Source organism: Macrotis lagotis, chromosome X (genome assembly GCF_037893015.1).
Source record: "Macrotis lagotis isolate mMagLag1 chromosome X, bilby.v1.9.chrom.fasta, whole genome shotgun sequence".
NCBI lineage: Eukaryota > Metazoa > Chordata > Mammalia > Peramelemorphia > Peramelidae > Macrotis > Macrotis lagotis.
In genome coordinates this window covers 473,467,702-473,479,111 of record NC_133666.1, presented here as the reverse complement: position 1 = coordinate 473,479,111, position 11,410 = coordinate 473,467,702, and positions in this window count along the sequence as shown.

The window sequence follows — 11,410 nt, the reverse complement described above, 5'->3', positions numbered from 1 at the left end:
TTTCTAGCTCATTAAAGTAATTTTTTGGAATTTTGATTGGTAGGGCACTAAACAGAGGGTTTAGTTTTGGTAGAACTGTCATTTTTATTATATTAGCTCTACCTATCCATGAGCAGTTGATATTTGCCCAGTTATTTAAATCTGATTTAATTTGTGTGAGAAGTGTTTTATAAGTGTTTTCAAAAAGATTCTGAGTCTCTCTTGGCAAATAGACTCCCAAGTATTTTACACTGTCTGAGGTTACTTTGAATGGAATTTCTCTTTCTAGCTCTTCCTGCTGTTTCTTGTTAGTCATATATAGGATAGTTGAGGATTTATGGGGGTTTATTTTATAACCTGCAACTTTGCTAAAATTGCTAATTGTTTCCAGTACTTTTTTAGATGATTTCTTGGGATTCTCTAGGTAGACCATCATGTCATCTGCAAATAGTGAGAGTTTTGTCTCTTCTTTCCTAATTCTAATTCCTTTAATTTCTTTTTCTTCTCTAATTGCTGATGCTAACATTTCTAATACAATATTGAATAGTAGTGATGATAATGGGCACCCTTGTTTAACCCCTGATCTTATTGGGTATGCCTTTAGCCTCTCCCCATTGAGTATAATGCTTGTTGATGGTTTCAGATAGATACTGCTCATTATTTTAAGGAACAGTCCATTTATTCCTACACTCTCTAGTGTTTTTAATAGGAATGGATACTGTATTTTGTCAAAAGGTTTTTCAGCATCTATTGATATGATCATATAGTTACTGATAGGTTTGTTATTGATATAATTGAGTATACTAACAGTTTTCCTAATATTGAACCAACCCTGTATTCCTGGAATAAATCCTACTTGATCATAATGTATTATCCTAGTGATGACTTGTTGTAGTCGTTTTGCTAAGATTTTATTTAGGATTTTTGCATCTATATTCATGAGGGAAATAGGTCTATAATTTTCTTTCTCTGTTTTAACTCTTCCTGGTTTAGGTAGCAGTACCATATTGGTACTAAGAATTTGGGTGCTGTCCCACTGGGTGCATATATATTCAATATTGAAATGACTTTATTGTCTATGGTACCTTTTAGGAGGATATAGTTTCCTTTCTTATCTCTTTTAATGCTATCTATTTTTGCTGCTGCTTTGTCTGAGATAAGGATTGCTACCCCTGCTTTTTTTTACTTCAGCTGAAGCAAAATATATTTTGCTCCAACCTTTTACCTTTCCTCTATATGTATCTCTCTGCTTCAAATTAGTTGCTTGTAAGCAGCATATTGTAGGATTCTGGTTTTTAATCCACTCTTCTATTTGCTTACGTTTTAAGGGAGAGTTCATCCCATTCACATTCAAGGTTATGATTACTAATTCTTTATTGCCCTCTGTGCTATCTTCCCTCTGTTTGTATTTTCCCCCCTTTCCCCCCCTTTTATCCATATTCCCAAGTATTTTGTTTTTGAATACCACCCCCTTCAGTGTGTTTGCCCTCCTATATCACTCCCTCCCTTTTCTTTCCCCTTTCCCTGTTCCCTTCCCTTCCTTTTGCTATTTCCCCTTATTTCCTCCACTCCCCTCCCCTTTCTCTATCCCCCCTCCTCTTTTCCCCTTTTATTTCTTGAAAGGTTAGATGTTTTATAAGTTAACTGAGTACGTGTAGGTTGACTCTAAGCCACGTCTGATGAGAAGAAGATTCAGGTCTTTCTCCTCTACTCCCTTCTTCCCCTCTATTATCATAGGTTTTTTGTACCTCTTAGTGTAATGAGATTTGTCCCATTCAGTCCCCTCCCTCCTCCTATCCCTTTCCTGTCCCCCTTTTTAGGGAGGTAGTGTATTTTTTTTTAGATCATTCTATCTAAGTCATAGAGAATTCTGAGTGTCTGACCCTTCTAGTTCAGTATATTCTGTTGAATAGAGTCCAAATTCCTGAGAGTCATTAGAGTCTTTCTCCCCGGTGGAGTTAAAGCCAGTTACATTCCATTAGATATCAGTCTCATGGATAGGTCATGGATGTCCAGCATTTCTGGCTAGGTATATTCTCTCTTTTAGAGTTACATTTCTCAGGATTCTCAGGATTTATGAGAGTCTCTACCCCCCTTATGCTGGGATATAGCCAGTTTCAACTTGCTGGCTTGCATTTTTTTCCTTTTACCACCCCCCCTTTTTTTAACTTTTCATGTGTCTCTTGAATCTCCTGTTTGATATCCAAATTTTCTGTTTAGCTCTGGTCTTTTCATCAGAAATTTTTGGAATTCTTCCATTTCATTAAATGTCCATCTTTTTCCCTGGAAGAGAAGGCTCAGCTTTGCAGGAAAGCAGATTCTTGGCTGCATTCCAAGCTCCCATGCTCTTCGAAATATCTTGTTCCAGGCCCTTCGATCCCTTAATGTTGATGCAGCCAGGTCCTGCGTGATCCTTACTGCGGCTCCTTGATATTTAAATTGTTTCTTTCTGGCTGCTTGCAGGATTTTCTCTTTTATCTGATAGTTCTGGAGTTTGACCACAATATTCCTTGGTGTTTTCCTTTTAGGATCTTTTTCTGGTGGGGATTGATGTACTCTTTCAGTTACTACTTTGCCCTCCGATTCCATGATGTCAGGGCAGTTTTCCATCACTAGATCCTGTAATATTAAGTCCAGGTTTTTTTCCCTCTTCAATGTTTTCAGGAAGTCCTATAATTTTCAGGTTTCCCCTCCTTGATCTATTCTCGAGGTCAGTGGTTTTGTTGATGAGGTATTTTACATTTGTTTCTATTTTTTCTATTTTTTGATTTTTGTTTAACTGACTCTTGCTGTCTCTTGGAGTCATTAGTTTCTGTAGACTCCGTTATTTTTTTGGGGGGAGGAGTTTTTTTCATTAACCTTTTCCAGTTGGTCGATTCTGCTTTTGAAAGAGCTTTCCATTTGACCAATTGAGGTTTTGAGAGAATTAATTTCTTTTTACATTTGCTCATTTGAGGATCTGAGAGAATTATTCTCATTTTGCAAGGTATTGTCTCCCCCAAATTTTCCAGTTGATTTTTAAACTCCTTCCTTATTTCTTCAAGGAAGTCTTTCTGTGCTGGAGACCAGATTGTATTCTCCTCAGAGGTTCCAGGTCTCTCTGGGTTGGGGTCTTTCCCTTCCAGGAATTTTTCTATGGATTCACCTTTCCTCTGACCCTTCTTCATTATGCTAAGACCTTGAGTTGGGTGGGGCTAGCTCACCTGGGCTTGGGATCTCTAAAGGCTTTACTGAGTGCAGTTTCCCTGGATGGCCAGTAGGAGGAGCTGGTTTCCCTCTCTGGGGTGTCTGTGACCTTGGTTGCAAGGCCTTCTCCCTTTGCTTGAGGGAGGGAATTGGAGCTATTGAATTCTTTTGCCTTCAATCAATGCTGGGCTTTACCCTGGCCTGAGGTGATTCCTCAGCTGGGCTGGTTCTTTTGCTCACACACCTGGGCCTGAGGCAGAAATAATTTGCATTTGTTTGGGAGGAGACCTCAGTGCAATGGCGTGTGGGCTCAGAGTTTCTCAGACCTGAGGAGCCCAGTGATGGTGTCCGCAGCTCTACTGCACCAGACCTCTCCCAGCAGCCCCTTCCCTAAGCTCCAGGGACAGCCCCAACACCAGCGCCTCTGCTTCCCCGCGGACCCAAGCCCCCTTCGTCCAGCCCCACTGCTGATCCAGCAGGTCCGGCTCTCGGGCCCTCAGACTCCTGGTTCCGATTCAGCTGTTGGTCTGGCTGATCTTCCCTGGGAGCTCAGACTCACCTGCCGGTACTTAGCCAAGGCTGCTGCGGGAGACAAATCCTGAGGTAGATTTTCCTCTCCTGGCTTTTCTTTCTGGGTTTCCTGGTTCGGATTTCTTTTAAGAGGTTTGTTTCATGTGATAGATGGGGAAGAGATCAGGAGACTTTAGAACTGTGCCTGTCTTCTCTCCGCCATCTTGGCCCCGCCCCCCATTTTGATTTTTTTCTTTTTCCCTTTTCCCTTCATCTATTAACTATTCCTTTAAGTACTTACATGTTCTGAAATTTCATGCCTATGTATTATCATAGTTTTATGTCAATATCATTAGTGCTTTCAGTATAATTTTATTTTCCCTTTTATATACTTTTACTGTTGTTTTGTCTGAGTTCAAGATTATTCCTACTTTTAAAATTCTCATGAAGTATAATAAATTTTATTCCAGTTCATTTTATTTCTTCATGAATATATATTTTAACTATGTTTATTTTTAACAACATATTTTTGGATTCTGTTATATAATCCATTCTGTTATCCTCCATTTCATGGGTGAAATCATTCCATTAATATTAATGTCTGAATGTTAATTATATAATTTTCTTTTTTCCTTTTCTTTTTTTCTAGCACAAGAAGTTTAATCTTCTGAAGTTTTTGTATTTAGGCTATGGGTTATTTTTTAAAAAATTTATTCATTTATTTTGAATTTTACAATTTATCCCCTAATCTAGTTTCCCTCTCCCTACACCCCACAGAAGGCAGTCTGTTAATCTTCATATTGTTTCCATTGATGTAAGTTGATTGTGATGAGAAAGAAATTATATCCTTAAGGAAAAAGAATAAAGTATAAATAAAGATAGCAAAATAACATAATGAGATAATGGGTTTTTTAAAATAAAAGGTAATAGTCTTTGGTCTTTGTTTAAAACCCACAATCCTTTCTCTGGATAAAGATGATATTCTCCATTGCAGACTGTGCCTGATTGTTGCACTGATGGAATGAGCAAGTCCATTACAACTTTCTCCTTTTCAAGAAAAGAAAGTGATGAAGGAAAAGGAGTATTATCAACAGTAGATATTTAAAATTGTAATGGTCTAATCCCACCCTTTTGTTATTTCTCTGATCATTCAATCTATAATCTAGTTAATGGTTCTGATTTCTTCTTTTGATCTTCATATTATGTTAAAAATACATAATTAAAATTTATTTTATTTGTCACTGTTCCCACCCTGATCTTGCTCTTCCTATCAATGCTCCTTCTCTCCCTTTGTCTCCAAATATTGACTTTTTGAGTTTAATGTATTTATCTATGAAACTCTATTTTTCACATTCAATCTTTCTTTACCTGATTGAGATAAGAGAGGACAATGAGTTATCTTGTTACCACCTTGTTTGTATACCTTTTTGCATACTCCAGATATGCAAACATATTTAGTTCTTTCTTTATATATCCATTTCTCTTATCTTTTTCCTTTTTTTCTAAAAACTTTTTTATCTGAAAAAAAGCACAGAAATCCCTAATTCAACATGATTCACTGATTATGGAGACTTTGAAGACAATGAGATTGTCAAGGAGCACTATTTTTTAAATATAACTCTTCAAATAGATTCACTTAATTACTCTGAATATTTAGCTTTCCATGTTTCTCTTATTTCTTGTGCATGAATTTCTAAGATTCTTCTTTGTTGTAGTCTTTTCACAAGAATTTTTCAGTCTTCAATTCAGTTGAAGACCCATTTGCCCCTGAGTAGGATTGCACTAAGTTTTACAAGGTATTTTATTCAATAAAATTTTTCCCCTTTCCCTTTTGAAATGCCATAATGCAAAATTTTCTCTTCTTAAAGTATTGCAAATAGTTTTGTGTGGTCAATTATTCTCAATATTTGAATTTCACTTACCTTTTGATAGAAAGTTATTCATGAAAACTCTGGATTTATGTTTGTGTGTGTGTCTGTGTGTGTGTGTGTGTGTTTGTGTGTGTATGTGTGTGTGTGTGTGTGTAGCATTTATAGCATTCCTAGCTGTTTTTAATTTGGAATTTCATTAAATAGGTAATCAGTAGATTTGAATTTCATTTAGTCTGATACCAGCAGCTACATTGATTCCAAATCCAATAGCATATATTAAGACTGCTACAGCTAAAATGCTGGCAGTTGGATCTTGGGATTAAGCTGGTGGTCTACCCAAGGTGGACCACTGCCTGTCTGAGCCTCTGACTCTTAGTGTTCCTTTGATGCTCTTAGATCAGTGCTCCTCAGGGCCCAAAGTGTTTACTTTGAAAAAAAATTAGAAAGTTAAATCAGGCATGAGTCACCTGTATAACCCAACTAGGAATAATAGAATATGACCCTAGTTCTATTTTGTTAACTTTTGAAACTGGGGTCATGATTATGAGGGACAGCCAGGAATATTCATATAATGCTCCTAGAGATGAAATTCTTGGACCTGGGAAAAACTGAAAGCAAAAGCACTTGACCACACAATGTTTTCATTAATCAAGAATGAAAGTCTGAAGTTCAAAGATGATCAGATACCTTTGTAGTTCTGACTATAAATTCTGACTTGTGATCTGACTGTGCTATTCCTATGACTCAATAAGCAATGTCTGGGAAAACAAAGTCTTTGGATTCTGGGAGTAGCATGCTTGAAAGTGGATATCTGAGAAGAAAATCAAACAGGATAATTAATCCATGAAGAGACAGGTTTGGATATTTTGGGTTGTCATCTTCTGTCATCAGAAATTGTTTGCTGGTGCTTGCCCTGTGTTGATGGTATGCTGAGGTGCCTCTGTTATGGGAAAAATGCAAACTGATTTAAAGGCCAAGAGACTTCCATAGGATCCAGATCATCACCAATAGTCCTGTTTCCTATCAAAGCAGGCCATGGAGTGGAATGGTTCTGGAAATCGCAAGTAAGAAGGATGGCTTGCACAGTATTCACCTGACTATAATAAACATACTTGTGCATGTCACATCACTAATCACTTGTTGTAGTCCTCTTCATAATCAAAGGATGACAATTACTATCATTGTTTCATTTCCCCTCTGGTTCTAATAAATATTTTCAATTTTATTTTTTACTATCTTGAAAAAGTATCTATGTGTTTGAAGGGTTTTTATCATTTTTTCCTGTTCTTTTTTCAAAATCTCTTCATTTTACTTTATTGTTTCATCTTGTGCCATGAAAACTTTGACTTTTGTTGCAAATCTTAATTTTACAAAAGTCTACTACTTGGTTAAAATTGTCTATCTTCTTTTCTAATATATTTTTCTTCATTTATTTCTCAAATTTTTTAAAGAACCACAATATATTTAATTAAGTATTTTTAAGGGGAAAAGAGTTAACAAGTTAATAGTAAAAATTTTGTGAATACAATTTGCAATTTCAAGAGTGGAGTTCTTAAATATCCCAATTTGCAATTTATAGTTCTTTTAGGTAAGGAAATATGAAAAAAATGTACTTATATATTCAACAACACCTAAACTCATATGTAGTTTTAGCAAGTTATAATAAAATAATAATTTACATGCTATAAACATAACAAAATTTTACACTAATAACAAGCTTATATTTTAAAATATTCTGGAGGTTTTCACCAAGCATTCTACATTTTAAAAATACCTGTTTATAAGCAATAACTTATCAGTGAATTACTAAGTATTTTAACCACTTTCACTAATTTCTATGAATCTGATAGGTCCAAAAAGTCAAAAGTATGACAGTAATTATGAAAAATTAGTGCAGTCACTTAAGTGATAATTTAACCAAAAGGCACTAAAATATAAATATCAAAATCTAAAACTGTAAACAAAACAATGATTCTTAATGCAGACCAACTGCAACAGAAAAAAAATAGCCTTGATAAACACCATAAATTTGCTGTCATCCTATCAATGCCTTCAAAAATTTTCAGTTAACCAATGTTGATAAATATTCATTTGCTCTGATTCAATAGAATCAATTTGTATATTAATTTTATCATGTAAATAACAAATCAGTAGCTGTGCTAAAAATATACAAAATGATTTCAAAAGGAATCTTACTATGTTCACCATAAGCTTCTGGCATCTCTCAGTACTTAATCAATTTTTTTTAATCATTCCTTTGCTTTAAAACAGATGGAACAATAAGTTGGAATTTTAACTTTGATTATCATAAAGTTGCCACTTCCACCATGTTACTCTAGTGTTTGTAAACACTGGTGTTTGGCTTTTGAATTTCTTATCCATTAGTCTATTGGAAAGACTTGTAATCAAATGCTTTTAATGACCATTTAGAGGAGGCCTAACAATACCACTCCATTGTATTAAAGCATTCGGTTCTACTTCAAACACTTCACCATCTGAATGAGTCAGAGTCTCCTTAACACAGAAATCATTCTAGGTAGCAAGGACACAATTTATTCAGTAGCACCTTCAACTAAAAGTAACTCTTTTAAAGCCTGTTTGATACAAATGTATATATTTATTTAGCCTCTCTTAGACCTTCTAATAAAATAGTAAGAAGGTCAAATAGAAGAATTTCAGGAAAAGAGTCCCACTATGATTTGTGTTTTACTGATCCATGTACCAACCCATGGAATACCACCTTTGGAGAGGGGCATGTAGTTAACTAAATCGTTAATAGTTTTAGAATTAAGTTTAACTCTTTTTTATTTTAGTTTAACTCTTCAGACTTGTTTTGTTTTATTGTGCTATAGCTCCAAAGGGAGCTCCCAGGGCACTGACATGAAGTTTCTTTGAAGACTTCAGTCAAGTACGTACTGCCCAGCCTTATCTCACTGTGTAATGAGTTTTGGAGGTTGACTCTCTCCCTATTCCTATAACTTCTTGTGCCTTCTTATGACTTTACCTTTTTTCCTAGATAGTATATAAACACATTTCTTGTTATCTATACTTTCAAAATCATAGGAAACTAAAGGAAGGATATACTTATGTAGATATACATATATTTATATGTATATATGTATATATATATGTATATATATATATATATATATATATATAAATTTATTTTAAAGACAGCAACATTGGGCAAGGGGAAACCAAGATGGAAGGCATAAGGCATAATGGCAGTGTCACTAAGAGAAAGAATAATATAGTAGAGACATAGGGACTTGGACCATGGAAAGATGTCCACAACTAGTTATAAATTTTTTTGATCCCAAAGATATTACTCATAAAAAGTTCTGAACTTATAGTCAGCTACAAATACTGAGTAAATTCGTGGAACCCTAAGAAAATATCTACCATAATATGAGATTATTTTTCACCTTGAGAAATCTTGCAAAAGTCTGTTTTGTAGCAGTAAACTTCACAGGAAAACATGACTTGGAACATTTTCCAAGAACAGTCCATTTCTGTTTATCCGTTTGGTAAAATACCCTGATATAGTACTTGGAGATGTATTTCAAAAGAATAGACATAAAGTGCTCAAAATAATTGAAAGTATATATGTTTTTATCTGCCTTAGACTTTCTCCAAGATATATTTCCATTTGAATGATTAACTCAGTCTTTAGCTCCTAGGGATTTCAGAGCAACCACAGAGGAAAATGGTAACCTCTGATTTATATTTCCTTTACACAATCATATATTGTCTTTTGGTTTTAAATTACAGGCCACTAGCAGTCAGAATTTCATCTTCTTCCATGTTCCTGTGAAGCTTCTTTCAGTGTGAATGAAACTATGTTAGGAACAGGATGTGAAGAAAAGAGCTGAGCTATATATATATATATATATAGTTTATCTTGAACTGACCTTGTTTCATTCTCAGAGAGGAAAATGGATAAATTATGCATACATAATATGCATAAATAAATACATAAACACATAAACATCCTTATCATTATCTCAGGTTCCTTATTACAGGAAGCATTCAAAAAGATAAATATTTTATATCTTTGAAATAAAAATGTATTATATTTTTTCCACCCATCTCCCAAGCTATGCAAACTGTGTAACCTGTGCTTTATTAAATTAAATCAAGGAAGGAAGGAAGGAAGGGAGGGAGGGAGGGAGGGAGGATATTACTGGATTTTAGGAATGTGTGTTAAGCATTCTACAAATATCTTTACTATGACCTTGAAAACTAGATATTATTAATATTCCTATCTTATAGTTGAAGAAATTGATGCAGAGAGTAGTTAAATGACTTGCTTAGGGTCACACAGCTAGTAAATGTTAAGAGACCAGAACTCAAATATTCTCTCTTCCAGGTCCAGGGCTCTATCCACTATACCACCTAGGTGTGTATGCATGTGTGTTATGCTCCTAACCAGACCTCTTCCCCAGTGTCTGTAGACCCTTCCAGGCTAATTCATGAAGAATTGGGTTGGACAAATTACTCTCCATTACTTGATTCTGGATTTTTTCCTAAGGGTTTGATTCTGTGAATTTTCTAGATATATTTGGAGGAGTAGGGAGATTGCTTTAATGATTCTTATCACTCCATCCTTTTAGCTCCTTATTTTTTTAAGAAATATGGATTTGTAAATTCTCTGATGAGAACATTTTCTATGGTAAGATAGGAAAAGGACATTTTCTATGGGCCTTAAGCAGTTCCCTTAGAATTAAATCCATTTAAACAAAATTCAAAACTTATTCTCTCATTTGAATCTTAACAATAAACTTTACATATTAGCTACAAGTGAAGCAAATCTAATTTGTGCCTACAATAAGAATAACAGCACAGACTCTGGCTTATGAAAAATCATTCAAACAGTCACCCTGGATGAATAAACTTGAGTTTTTAAGAAAAAAACTAATTAATTACCATAATATTTACCTTTTACTGTGGGTACATATGGGAAAGTTTTTCAGATTGATGAAGTGTTTATCCTTGCTTTCAAGTCTGTATTAAATAACTTCTCCAAGAAATCTTAGCATGTCAGTAGTGAATCTATAAAAATAATGTATTCTGTCCCTTTTCCACAGGAAACCAAGGTAGCAAGAGTGAAATTGTATATAATGATGTTCAATAGCTTTAAAAAAATGGTCAAACTGACCTAGAGAGAGCAGTACTTCTTACAAACTGTTTTAAATGGAGCCAAGGGCTTTTTATCCTTTAGTAGTATTTACTAATGATTGCATAAGTATTCTAACAAATGCTGAAGAGAGCCATTTTTACAAGGTAGGCAGTAGGTATAGGTGAAGAAATAGAATGAAATAGTATTTCTCTGATTCCATTTCTCAAAAACACTAAAATAGCAGCTCATGATTTATGAAGCTGATAGGCCATCAAAAATTTATTAAGCATTTGCCAAGGGCTAGTTACTGTACTAAATATTAGGCATATAATGAATGACTGACAATTAACATTCCCTCTCATCAAGGAGCTCATTCTAATAGTATAGACAACATGTAAATAACTAGGAACATGGAATATCTATATGAAGTAGACAGTAATGTGAGAAAGGCAAAATAGCATCACAAACACTGGAAATGTGCCTCTTAGCAAGATTTGGATGTCTCTTGAAGGATTACAGGAAAATTGAGTCAGTGGTAGAGAGAGAATATCCTAGGCATGAGATTCAGTGAAAAGACAAGGAGATGGGAGATGAGATAGTGTTTTCAAGGAATGAGAGATCAGTTGGTATGGCTGTAAAATAGAAAATATGCTGAAGATTAAAGTAAAAGACCAAGGAAAGTAGAAATAGGTAAGGTGGGAAAAAGTATTAGATGTTAAACAGAGGGCTTAGCATAAAGAGTGAC